This window comes from Netta rufina (assembly GCF_964035555.1).
Source record: "Netta rufina genome assembly, chromosome: 7".
In the NCBI taxonomy this organism is placed as follows: Eukaryota; Metazoa; Chordata; class Aves; order Anseriformes; family Anatidae; genus Netta; species Netta rufina.
The window spans coordinates 8,276,676-8,288,852 of record NC_140130.1 but is presented as its reverse complement, the minus strand read 5'-3'; the positions used below and the strand labels follow the sequence as shown (position 1 = coordinate 8,288,852).

Sequence of the window (12,177 nt, the reverse complement as noted above, 5' to 3'; positions counted from 1 at the left end):
AGAACCTAGGCGTCAGCTTTTCCCCTTGCATGCTTGCTTCTCCCTTGCTGAAGGGAGATTAGATTATTGTATCTGGAGGCTGCTACAGTGCAAACTGTGTTAACACTGAACCCATAATAAAGTTTGATGCTCGTCCTCACTTGGAGAACCTGGTGCCCTGAAGATTTCTTTTATTTTATGTATTTATCAAGTTGGTAAAAGGACCTTAGGCTGTTTTATGAGAGAATTCCGCGTGTCCCCAAAAGGTACGGGGAGATCTGAGCAGAGGATTATTCTGTTAAAATGTGTCATTAATTTCCCAGGCAGTGCTGCCCACGGCACGACAGCAATGACAACAGTGGTGCTGGGAAGGGATCTTTGGAGGTCTCCAATCCAGACCAAGGCTATTGCCCATAATAGATCATGACAATAATATCTTTATTATTATTATATTTATTACTAGAGTAAAAGGAGGTTTGACTTAGAGACCTTGTTGTAATACAAGTAATACAGCTTATGTGACGACACAGGACACAAATCACTCCTCAGATTTAGGCAGCATGTTAAACATTAAAAAGAAAAGATAACTATTAAACCCACTTTGTTCAGGTTCGTGCTGAAATCGTTCTTGCTATTCAAGCTATTCAAGAAACAGGAGTTCATTTTTTTTTTTTTCAAATACGGATATTTTTCTTCCTTTAGACTTACTTGAAAAGCAAGTGCTGCCCCTACTGGGAAAATTGAGAAAACCCAGTTTGAGGAAGAAAATTGTGCTGTCCCTGGTTGCCAGCATCACAGTAGGACAAAATCCACAAAACATTTTGAAATGGAAATTCCAAAAATCACGTGAGGTGAAGAATAAATAGTTGGGTGCAACCACAGAAGCCTCCAGGATGAGATCCTGAAACTAAGCAGGAAGGAGAGCTTTGCTCCAGACAGGTATTTTGGTCTCCAGCTGAGGTGACTTGAAGATGACCTGGAGACATTATCCTCTTTTTCAGTGTGACTTGGGGTAGACAGCAGGTTGAGGGAAGGGAGCGTTCCCCTCTGCTTGGCACTTGGGTGATGACACCAAGATATTGGGGCTGGTTTGGGGCTCACAGGGATTGCCAGACAGGAATGAGCCAAGGGAGGCCTCGGAGAGGTGGAGGCCAGGGTGTGCAAAGCGAGGCTTCAGGAGGGGGGCTTGCTCAGCTGCAGGCAAGGAGGCACTGGGGAATTCCCTGAAGGTATTTCCCTCAGCCCAAAAGGGTCCCAGAGATGCTGGGACCAGATGCTGCTCCCAGGGGCACAGGCACAAGCTGCAGCATGGGACGGCCCCAAGGAAACAGCCCTTCTTGTGCAAGCGGGGCATTCCTGGAACTGAATCAGAATTTGTCTTCCTTTACTGTAACTGCTTTTGTGAGAAACACTCCGTAGCCAATAACTTAGGCTCAGGCGAGGATCTCAGTGAAGTAGTAATTTATTCGCGATTGCAATGGCGGGCGCCCCACAAGCAGGAGAGAGCGCATCTACTAGTTCCAAAACACAGTTTATATACCTTTTGATGGCAGGACCCTCCCCTGTTTCCCCACTGAGTGGGTAATCCAGATTCACAATCTATCTGATGCTTCACGAACAATGCATGGCCTTCAGTCGCCGGCCTGTTAAATTTCAAATTTCTTTTGACATTTTTACTGCTTCAAGTGGTAATGTTTCTTCACTTATCTGACTTGACTTGACACCATGATTTTCACCTAATTGTCCTAAGGAGTCTGATTGTCTGCATTTTACAAGGTCGCCTGCTAAACTTTCTTATCACTGTAAGCATATCTCAGTACCACATTCCCTCCTTCTAAACAATGTAACTCTGCAAAAACAACATTTCTATTCCCACACTTTGACCCAATAGATCTGCTTTTTTATGGCCTCTGCCACGTTGCAAAGTCAGCCCTGAGCACTGCAAAGTCACTTCTTCCTGCTCTCCCATGATTTTTTCACACAGCTCTGGGAACAAACCTGCTGGCAAGAAGCATAAGAAGAGCATTCTTTGTGTTATTTCCTCCACTGTTGAAAGCTGGGAGCTGACTGGGGAGAAATTGTGAAGCCTCCCCTCGTGGCTCCCTGAGTCACTGCAAAGCCATAGCTGTGTGACTTCTGCTGTGAAATCCCATCCGATCACTGCTGATTTTGTAGAGTATGGTTTTCTTCTTCTTCTTCCAGCTCCTGCCCACAGTCCAGCTGAGATAATTTAGTTTTAACCATTCTGTAATTAATGACTCTTAGGCTCCTTACAGAGCCCTGTGCTGCAGGACCTGCCCAAGCATGCTGGCATGGTCTGCAGGGAGGAAGATGCGGCAGAATGCTGGTGGTGCCAGCTCCAGTTCAGACTCAGCTGATCTGTGCTAAGCTGTGTGTGTATGGAAAAATACAATTTACCTCTTTTGGGAAGCACAGGATTTTAGAAGGAAACAGAGGAGAATGTCTTAAACTGGGCTTGCCCTGAGCCACGCAACACAGCAGTGTTTGAAATCCACTTTTACATCTATTTTATTCAGTTAATGTTGCTGCTGTACATCTCCTGTACCTGCCGCTACCCTCCTACATGGAGACGGTCACAAAGTGCCCTCTGTCAGCCGCAGTCCTCCTTTTCAACTCCATGGCAGTGAGACACCATAAAGCACATGCCACCACTGGTGTTAAAATGCTCCCTCCAATTAGAAAGCACAGCTGAACAAATTTGCTCCATGAACTGGCATCAGGGGCTCAGCTCAGATGAGCTGCAGTGCTGTTCTGATGAGAAGTGGAGTATGGCATGGGAATGCATGGTGGGTTTCAACAAGCCTCACCATGAGCGCACACACTCTCCTTGAAAGATGAAGTAATGCAGAACATTGGAACTGAAGGACAGAAGAGGGTAAGGGACACAAAAAGTCTGGGAGCCTCTGTTCTCAGGAAATGTGCGCTGGGGAGAGCAGTGGCTGCAAGTCCTGAGCAGCTGGGACTCCCTGCTCAAACATGGGATGCTCTGGGCAAGTCAACTGCAGCCCCGCACAGTCTGCTGCTAGTCTCTTAAAACTCTGCACATCCTCATTGTTTGCCTGTTGTCCCCATCTGATTCTTTTTTTATTTCCTTCTTTTACTGTCTTTCATGTTCCTTTTTAAATTTTCCTTCTTCTTCTTTCTCTTTAAATGGGGAAATGGTTACTACTGTCCTCTTACTCATTTCTCATTTTATTTCAAAATTTGAAGCCTTTTCCCCTAAAGAAACATGCTGTTTTAATCAGCAGCAATCACCCATTAAAACCAGATTAATTAATTTAAGAAATTACATTATATATTTTTCTAATGATCTGAAACAAACAGGAGGAAAACTCTGCAGTCTCCGATTTGTAATGCTGTTTGCCTGCAACACATTGCTAATACCACTGCTGATCTGAGAAGATGACATCATTTCACCATTAATCTTTTGCTACAATAATAAAATAGCTGGATTGGAATTTACTATATCCTTTGGAAATAGATATTTTGGTCTCTTTCATGCAGCGGTAAAAACCCACAACCTTATTCTACAGTTTCTTAAAACCATTGCATATGAATGCAGTATGTCCTTTGTTCGACTCTGTTATCAGTGTATTTATTTTTTTTTCTCTACTGCTAATATCTTTCCCATTAACGCTGTTTGCCACCAACAGGGGAAAGGGATAAAGCCCATGACACTGTACGATGAACTCGGAGCAATGTCCACTCCTGCCAGGCTTTAAAAAATGTCTCAGTATGTGCAATCCCACCTAACTTCAGGGGTAGCTTAAAATTACTGAATAAATGAGGTGTTTTGATAGTAAAATGTAGGCACAGAGTTAATGTCTTTGAATGTTAAGCGATGTAATGGATAAAGCCACTAAACAAATGATGCAACCTAAGTAAATGACGCAGACTGATCCCAAGTGATGTTAGAAGTACCGTCAGTGAGTAAATGATGCCATATGGTAATGAAGTGTCATCATAAATGATGACAGGGTGAATGGTCGTTGTATTACCAAAAGATGTACCTGTGGTGAGTGTGGTGGGGTGAAGAAACTGCTGTCCTTGGGCCCTCTGTATGAGTGAAGCTTAGAAATTGGCAAATTGAAACTGTTGTTGATGGAACTGATGTTCTCCTGGCACAGCAGTGTCACCGAGGAGGCGGGAAATAACTGCAGCAAATATGTGAGCATGGTCCTCCCCCTGTGAACAATAGGTGTGTTCTGGGTTGCTTTCCATGCTGTGTGATAGCAAAAAGGGAGGGCAGTTTATTAGTCCCTAACTCAGGGCCTCTGTCCCAGGGTCCAATTGGTCTGGCTGCAAACTTTTGCTGGAAAACATTAGTTTGGGTTGTAAATGTAAATGGAGGTAGAAAGTAATCTGATTTCAGAATTAGCTTGAAGAAATAGCACTTGGATGCTATTATCATTATTTTAGTATTATAGAAACATTAATTTACTTTAGTATTATTTCATTAATAAAGTATTAATGCAGTATTCCATATTAAAATATCTCTTAGAATTGAATTTCTTAGTAATTGATCAGTGATTCATTTATTAATGATAGTGATCTACTAGCATGTTAGTGTTGATTCATTAATATGTACATTGATTTCGATTAATTGGTTAAATTGCTATTCATGCTTATAAAGTTATAAACTTATTGCTACCATGCAGGGTGCTTCATCTAACTAAAAACATGATTTAGATTTTCATATGAATGAACTCCTTCGGGACTGGTAATCTCCTTAGCATCCTAAAGGTCTCTTCTTGAGGGATATGATAAACTCGGGTCACCACTAGAAAGAGCAAAAATTAAGAGAGAATGCCTCCAACATTTTATTATGATTTAAATAGCTTCAGTTCTTCGCTCTTATTGTTAAATGAGGCAACACCTATCTCGGCAGAACCGAAGGGGAAGTCAGAGCTATCACACATCATCCCATTCCCCTCTGGCGCTCAGGTAAGGAGAGACAGCCAGCCAGCGTGGCTTCCAAGTGCCTGGAGGAGAAATGCCGGCTAAGTGGAGCTGTCGGTCATCCCCTCCCACTCCTGAAAGGGCATCTCCTGTCCCCAGGGATCCCCACAATGATGTCAATGATGTTATCTGGCATCCATGCAGTCTCTTGGCATCCCCCCACTCCTGGTACCTCAGGAGTGGCGATAGCATTGCAGGAGAGGTAGCTTTCAGGATCCCAAGTGGATCAGAAGGATTAAGCCCAGGCGGCAGCCTGGGACAGCTGTTTGTAAGCCTCTCGGACAGCCCTTTGTAGTTCCCAACAGGGAGGTCAGGCTTCCCAGGAATCAATTTGCACTGCCTTTGGGTTCATATTATTTGCCAGAAAATGACCATGCTGGGGGAACAACCCTGGAAAAGGGGAGTTTATTATGATTACCCTGGGGAAAGTGGCAGCTACAATGTTAATCCTATTATAGCATCAGTGGGATGGGGTTGCAAGAAGTGATTGTCAGTGAGAAAACAGCACCCTGCCAAAAAGCAGAAACTCCTCTTAGCAACATACCTGCCTTGATAGCATTGCAAAAGGGAAGCAAATAAAAAGATATAAAACATTCCCTAGCCTAGCATTGCTTCCAGCTACTCTATTCAGACTCCTTTTCCTATTCTGATGAAAAACATGGCTTTATATTTATTCCACGAGTGCTGAGCACAGATAACCAGTTAAAAGCAGGGTTGTAAATAATTTGCCTGAGAGGAAAGTCAAGTAAAATCTCATGCTGGACTTCCCCATTTTAAGAAACTGTAGTATTTGGTATTTCGTTACGGAGGAGCAGGACACCGAGTAGAGAGAAGCTGAAGGTGAGAAACAATTATCAAGACGAAAATAACAGAAACAAGTTGTTTCACCTTCCCCGGTGCATATATTACTATTTATCCAAGCTTACTGTTTATTTTGTTTGGGTAATGTCTTCAATCACTCACTGATTGCAATAAGTCATGAGGCTTTTATTGTTGTTATTATGTGCACATTTATGTGCTCAGATCAGCAAAAACTCTCTTATTGGATGCCAATATAACATGCCAGCACATCCAGTCCTCCCTTGTGTGTTTTCATTCACCCACTGCCTGGGCGAGGGGTAGCTGGATGCAGTGCTGCTCTGCTGTCTCTGTGACCTGCTGCCTAATTAATTGGACAGGTAACAAATGCCTGAAGTGCAGGAAAAGTTTCAGTCAGACCTCGCAGATCTTCCCACACCAAGGAACAAAATCCTCAGGAAGCTGGACTCAGCTCTCATGGCTAATGCACTCTAAAATGGCTTTGAGTTGCATTTTGGGTAGGAAAAATGTATTTTGCTGTTCTTTAACAAGAGGCAGATTTTGAAGTGAAAGGTTTGAAATAGGATGTGTTACTAGCGTTCATGAAACTTAAGTTTAATCACCTACCTGTTTTGGACTAGACAACATACAGAGGCCCTCCCTTGCTGTGTTGTTCTGTGAATTTAAGTAAGATTGTTTAAAAACAGCTGACTTCTTCCAAGATCTTGGCGCTGGGACAACTCAGGTGAGCAGACGCCAAATAGACTGGGGAGTCAAAGGCAGACTCCAGAGGCTGCTCCAACACCAGGTGGTGCCAGGAGCAGGAAAGGTGTGCCATGCCGCGTTCACACCGGCCCTGGGGTGCCTTTCCCCTGCCAAAAGGTGCAGTTTCCCTGCAATTTCCCCTCCTCGCAGATGAAGGCGCAGGCAGCAGCCGGCTGGCCTCACGCGTCCCAGGATGGGGATTTCCTGCACGCTCAGCTGCTCGGAACAAGCCGCGTCGGGTACCTGACTTTTATTTTTACAGCTACACGTTCTCGGGAAGCTCTGAGGCGGCTTATTTTGGGAAAAGCAGCGATTTTCCATGCTAAAGGCAGACACAGCCCCCAGCGGGACCGAGCAAGAGGCTCCCAGCCTCGGAGCTCCCCCCACCCCACCCCACCCCACCCCCCACCCCCGGCCCGCACAAGATGGCGGCGGGGAGGTGACAGGGCTCTTACGTGAGGCCCTGCCCCGCCCGCTCTGCCCACTGCCGCCGCCCGGGACACGGAGCCGCCGCCGCCGCCCAAGGGACCCGCCCGGCAGGCGGCCGAGCTGCGCCGAGCCGAGCCCAGCTGAGCCCAGCGCCGGGGGCACGGCGCCGTCCGGTGAGCAGCGAGCCGCGGGGCCGGGAGCAGGCCCGGGGGCGGCGGCGGCGGCGGCGGCGGCGGGGACGGGAGCGCGGCCGAGTGGCGCAGCGGGGCTGGGCCCTCAATCCGCAGGGAGCCGAGCCCCTCCCCCCCCCCCAGCCCCGTGAGGTGCTGGTGAAAAGCAGCTGCCCCCCCCTCCCCGGAAGGCTCAGAGGGCAGCCGGGGCTAGGTGTGGGGCTGAGGGGAGCCCGGTGCCCCTGCGCCCGGTGGTGTGAGGTGGCTGAGCGGGGTGGGGGCCCCAGGCAGCGAGCCCGAGGTGCGGGTAGTGCTGCCCGGGGGGCTTCGGCGAGGCAGAGCAGGAGAGGCCTCGCCTTCCTCCGTGCCTTGACAGGTGAACGCAGCATAGCTGGTTTGCTGGAGAAATTGCTCACCGATGTGGGTTTTTTGGCCTGTGATGTGTGTGGCTGTCTTTACGCGTTGCTGCTGCGTGCCTGCTGGAGGCCTGGTTGTGATCGGGGTTTCTAATTTGTGCTGTTTTGTGCGTAACCTCATTAAAGCAGGCCTTGTCGCCTTCAGGGTCTCTCGCTGTAAATACGCAAGGTGAGGGTGGGAAGGGAGAGAGAAGAGCGCTGTTTGTGCAAATGGAGCTCTGCCTTGCAGAAGAGAATGGTTTGTGCCAGCTTTCTTGCTGGTTTGTGAGCCGGTGTGAATGATGGCCTTGGCGGTTCGAGTCACTGGAAGGTCTGCTGTTGATGTCAGTGGGTTTGGGCTTGGCTGCGTTTGTTTGCTTTAGGAATGGGTTTTTGGATTGAAGTAATGCACGTTGCTGTTTTGTTTCAGATCATAGTTGGGTGGGGATTGAAATTACTTCAGCTTTGTGAAGGTGTTTAGAGTTTGGAAAGAGAATGCAGTTGGCCCTCATTGGTGGCAGATGAAAGATAAATGCTAGTTTTAAAATAATAAGAAAATCACTCTACATCCAGAGAGGTTGCCTTGATTTTTCTGGGTTTGTGTATGTAGAGCAGTATTAAATTTAGCTCAGAAGTCTTCAAACTGTGATTTGTGTAACTGTGATTCCCAAATCGTTTGTCACGCTTCTTTTGGCTTCCGTGTATCAGCCTAGAGACAATATGTCTCCCTGGGTATAATTAGTTTTTAATGAGAGCTTGCGACAATTATCTGAGTGCTTCAATTTATTAAATTTACAATTTTTAGGACTGGCAGGTATTTGTGAATACTGTTTGACTACTCGGTGTTAACGGTACCCTTAAAAGGCACAGACTTCTTAATAATACCTTCTATATGCCAGTTCTCCATGCGTGTCATTGCTTCTCTAAATGCTCCTCACACTTCAACAGGTGTTGCTTTTAATTACATAATTACTGAGTTCTCTTTAACTGGACATGGTGAGAAGGAATACATATCTAATCGCTGCCAGTGACTTAAAAGTTCTTACTCTGTTCTGGTCATTGCTGCTCTGTGTTGTTCAACACCGGGTGATTGGCATGTGCAATATACGTGTGGTGTGGGACTTGCTTGGATTTGACAGCAATTTTAGTCTGGCTATAAGGAATAGTTGCTGAATTAAAGGCTTTGTAGTTGGGGCAACTGCATATCCTGTAAAATGCTCAGACAGAAGTGATCCAGAAGCTGCTTCTCCCGTGTGTCAGGTGGAGCCTGTTTGGAGTAAGGGTAAAAAAAATCAAACACACAAAAACCAGCAAACAACAGTGGCCCACACTGGGCAGGGAGGATTTTTAAGGCTTCACACTGAGGTAAGTTCAAGCTGCTCTTCTTGAGATGGAGCAGAGCGCCTGAATGCTATTTCAGTTGTAATTCATGTGCAGCGTATCAGAACCAACCACAGGTAAGAAAAAGTGCTCTGAAGTAGAGGTGAGAACAAACGAGCTCAAAGCCCCGAGTTGTGAGGATTTTTTGAGACTCGACCTCATGACCTGAGCTCCCATGTACTGGCAGAGTTTTCCAAAGGATTTTGGTGTCCTTGGAAATATTTCGCATCCAGGAAAGCAGAATGCGGATAGGGGCAGGCAGCCCTCCAAAGGCTGCTGTTCTGCATGGCTTCTGTGCTGTGGATTAGAGACTCTCTCTTTTAATACAGCTTTCATTCCCAAAGTGAGCAGGTTCATTAAACTTAATGATTAGAGTCTTTCCCCCTTACTCTCCCCCTGCCCTCCCCTGAAAGGCTGGGGGAGATGCAGAAAACACTGAGGAAAGCGTGAAATCTTCTGTTGTATGTTTTTTTGTGATGCTTTCATCCTAGATACGTTTTTGAGAATAAGTGTTTAGCAGAGGCAATAATGGGTGCAGGTTACTTATGCTTTATTTTTGTTGTTAAAAATAATACCCATCCTAATGAGCTACCAGGTGTAATTAGTTTCCCTGTGCTGCATATAGTTCATTATAACGTAAGTGAATAAATACCTGAAAAGCATCTTCACTAACCATAGGTTTTATTTGTGCAAATATCCATGGTTTTAAACAACAACAAAAATCATCCTCTTAACCATGCCTCCAAAGCTGTTCTCTTCTGTCTGCTTCATTCTGAGGCTCTCGGAAGGTAGCTTGCTTTGTTTACATAAAGTTCAACACAAAGCATGTTAAGCATGTTGCTGCTTGGGAAAAAAAAAAAAAGGAATCCTGATGTCTTATGGCTTGCTGTTTTTCTTGTTTGTTTTTAAGAATGGCTGTGTGAAAACTAGCAGCTTTCTGCTCAACCTGGTGAGATGCAGGTGTGCTCCGGGAAAGCCAGTCAGCAGTGTTCCTTGGGAGCGCTCATCGGACTGGCTTCATCCAGCACAACGCACGGCGCTGCATCCTTGCTGTGCAGCCCTGAAACGTTGCATCCCGGGAGCATCGGTCTGCGGAACCAGCAGCAATGGCAGGAGAGGTTGCAATCCCCTCTGAAGAACTGAAGCAGCATTAACTTAGGTGTGCTGCAGTGACAGCCCAGCACGGCTTGGAAGGAGGTCTTGCTGAATAAAGCAGCTGCTTTTCCTTGTTGCTCTTGGGTCGTATGGAGATGATGCCGGGCAGTGCGTCTGGAGAGAAGAGCTTTGGCAGCCATGGTTTAAGAAGAATTTTTTAAGCTCTCTTCCTGCCTTATGCAGCCTACACCCCTAATTTCCTTGTGAGAAAAAGGAGCATCGTGTTTTGGAGTCGTACAATTTTCCTTACTGGCCCATTAGTGTGTTAGCTTAGCTTTGCATGTGTTGAATGCCGTTAAATGTCACTTGCAAATTTAACGTTGGGAGTGCTGAGATTTGTGCTAATTGAATTTACAGCCTTATACTTGGATTTGTTAAAGTGGCAGGTTGAGGCAATCGAAATGCTTTAATGGGAAAGTATGTAAGTGTTTGCAAATCTGCTATTATGAGTGAGTCTACCACGGCGTTTGGCTAGATCAAAGGGAGACCCTGAACAGACATCAGGTTTTGAGGGGGCTTTACTCTCATTCTCTCTTTTTTTAATGTTGATGTGATGACAGCTGGCGAAATCCGGTATGATGAGTCTTCATGCTTGGTATCTTTTCAGGGTCGCTGTTGTGACCTAAGTTAACCTTAAATACTTCTGCAAAAATGTTAGCAAATATCAGGCCTTCTTCACTTAAAATTACGTTTCACCATCTCCTGCAGCTGTCGTTCTGGGTACTAATGGAGAATGGTTGTTATGAGGGCTGTTGGTCTTCACACTCTATTGCGCTTTTTAAAATTGTTTTATGGTATTTTTTTAATGCAGGAACAGGTTTTCTCTCAGTGTTACATCTGAAGGCTTTTTTTTTTTTTTTTTTGTAGAGGGCAGTCTGCACAGAAGCTCTGGGCTTTAACTTTTTTTTTTTTTTTAATTCCTGACTTTAGCAAAATAACCAAGGATTAAATAGATGTAGAAAGAGCTCTCACTGCCTACAGAAGACTCTTCATTTTTTGTAAGGTAAGGTGTTAAAATTATTACCTTTGATTGAAAAGGAGTAATAAAAATTGTTTACTAGCTTTTCCTAGTAGCATAAGTCTGTGCCTCCCTAGATAGCACAATGCTTTTAAGAAGTTTGTCTTGGAACGATTCCATAAAATCTCTTGATACCATACTTTGACCTCCTGCCACTGAGCTGGCATTTCATATGGTCTGGCATGAGTTCTGCCACTTTCAAGTAAAAATTTACCATGCATTGAAAAGCTCGACTCTGCAGCCAAGCACTGTGCTAAGCTATAAAAACTCTGTATGCAGAATAGATTTTTGCTTGCTGGGAAGGCGTGGGTAACACTTCAGTAGCTGCACAGGAATGGCTTTGCATCTACATGCAAGTGCAGTAGCTCCATCCAAGCTGAGCTGTAGCTTCTCTTCTGCTCCGACGTCTGTGGTTTGTCTTCATTGTGTCACTGCTGCTTTGCATAGAGTTTTTTTGTAGTCAAATAATATTGCTCTGGAAGGAAAACTTTGTTAGGAAAGTTAATGAAATGTATTTGAAAGATTTTAAATCCTTCCATTTGGACGATGAAAAAGACCTTGAGAGTGCATTGAGCATGATTGCTGCAAAGATACATGCATGGGTAAGTGAGTGGCGTGCAGCTCCCAGCACATGCCTGGCTGGTGGTGCTTCAAAGTGCCTGGGCTTTGGTTGGGCTCAGAGACTTAAAAAAAATAAACAGGGTCCAGAGCACATTTATCACATGTAGATTATTTGCATACTGATACTTAGTTCAGAATTTGGTTGGAAACGCTTGCAGGAGTGTCTGTGCTGAGAAGGCACAGACCTGTGTAGTCCCATGTCTTGTCTCCAAGCATATATCGTGTTCTTGAGAGGGGATGTCAGGGTGTAGCAGCACTGAAGTGTAAGTGGCTACGGTGGTACGCAAGAAGAAGACAATGACTGGAGGGTTTAGGCTGGGGGGAGACTTCTGGGAGTCCCTCGGCTGACCTCCTGCTCAGAGCAAGATGATCTTCAGAGGTACATCAGGTTTTCAAGGCCCTTGTCCAGCTCGGTTTTGAAGTGTCCAAGGATGGAGATCCGTCAACATAAGAACCGAAGGTGGGACCTGGGGAGAGGGCAAGCTCC

At 45.5% G+C, this 12,177-nt stretch overlaps 1 protein-coding gene across 22 annotated transcripts in view; it reads left to right on the top strand.

Annotated features, from left to right (window-relative positions):
- Positions 1-6,961: 6,961 nt before the first annotated feature.
- SGMS1 (sphingomyelin synthase 1) overlaps positions 6,962-12,177 on the top strand; it is an 86,885-nt gene continuing 81,669 nt past the window's right edge. For 19 of the 22 annotated variants that reach the window (XM_084290466.1, XM_084290463.1, XM_084290464.1 and 16 more), the window contains exon 1: positions 6,962-7,124. The gene's annotated coding sequence lies outside the window, so the exon portion shown is untranslated. Of the gene's footprint in view, positions 7,125-7,356; positions 7,498-10,981; positions 11,055-12,177 lie in introns of those variants that run through there. The other 3 variants (XM_084290470.1, XM_084290471.1, XM_084290472.1) reach the window with 2 other exon arrangements.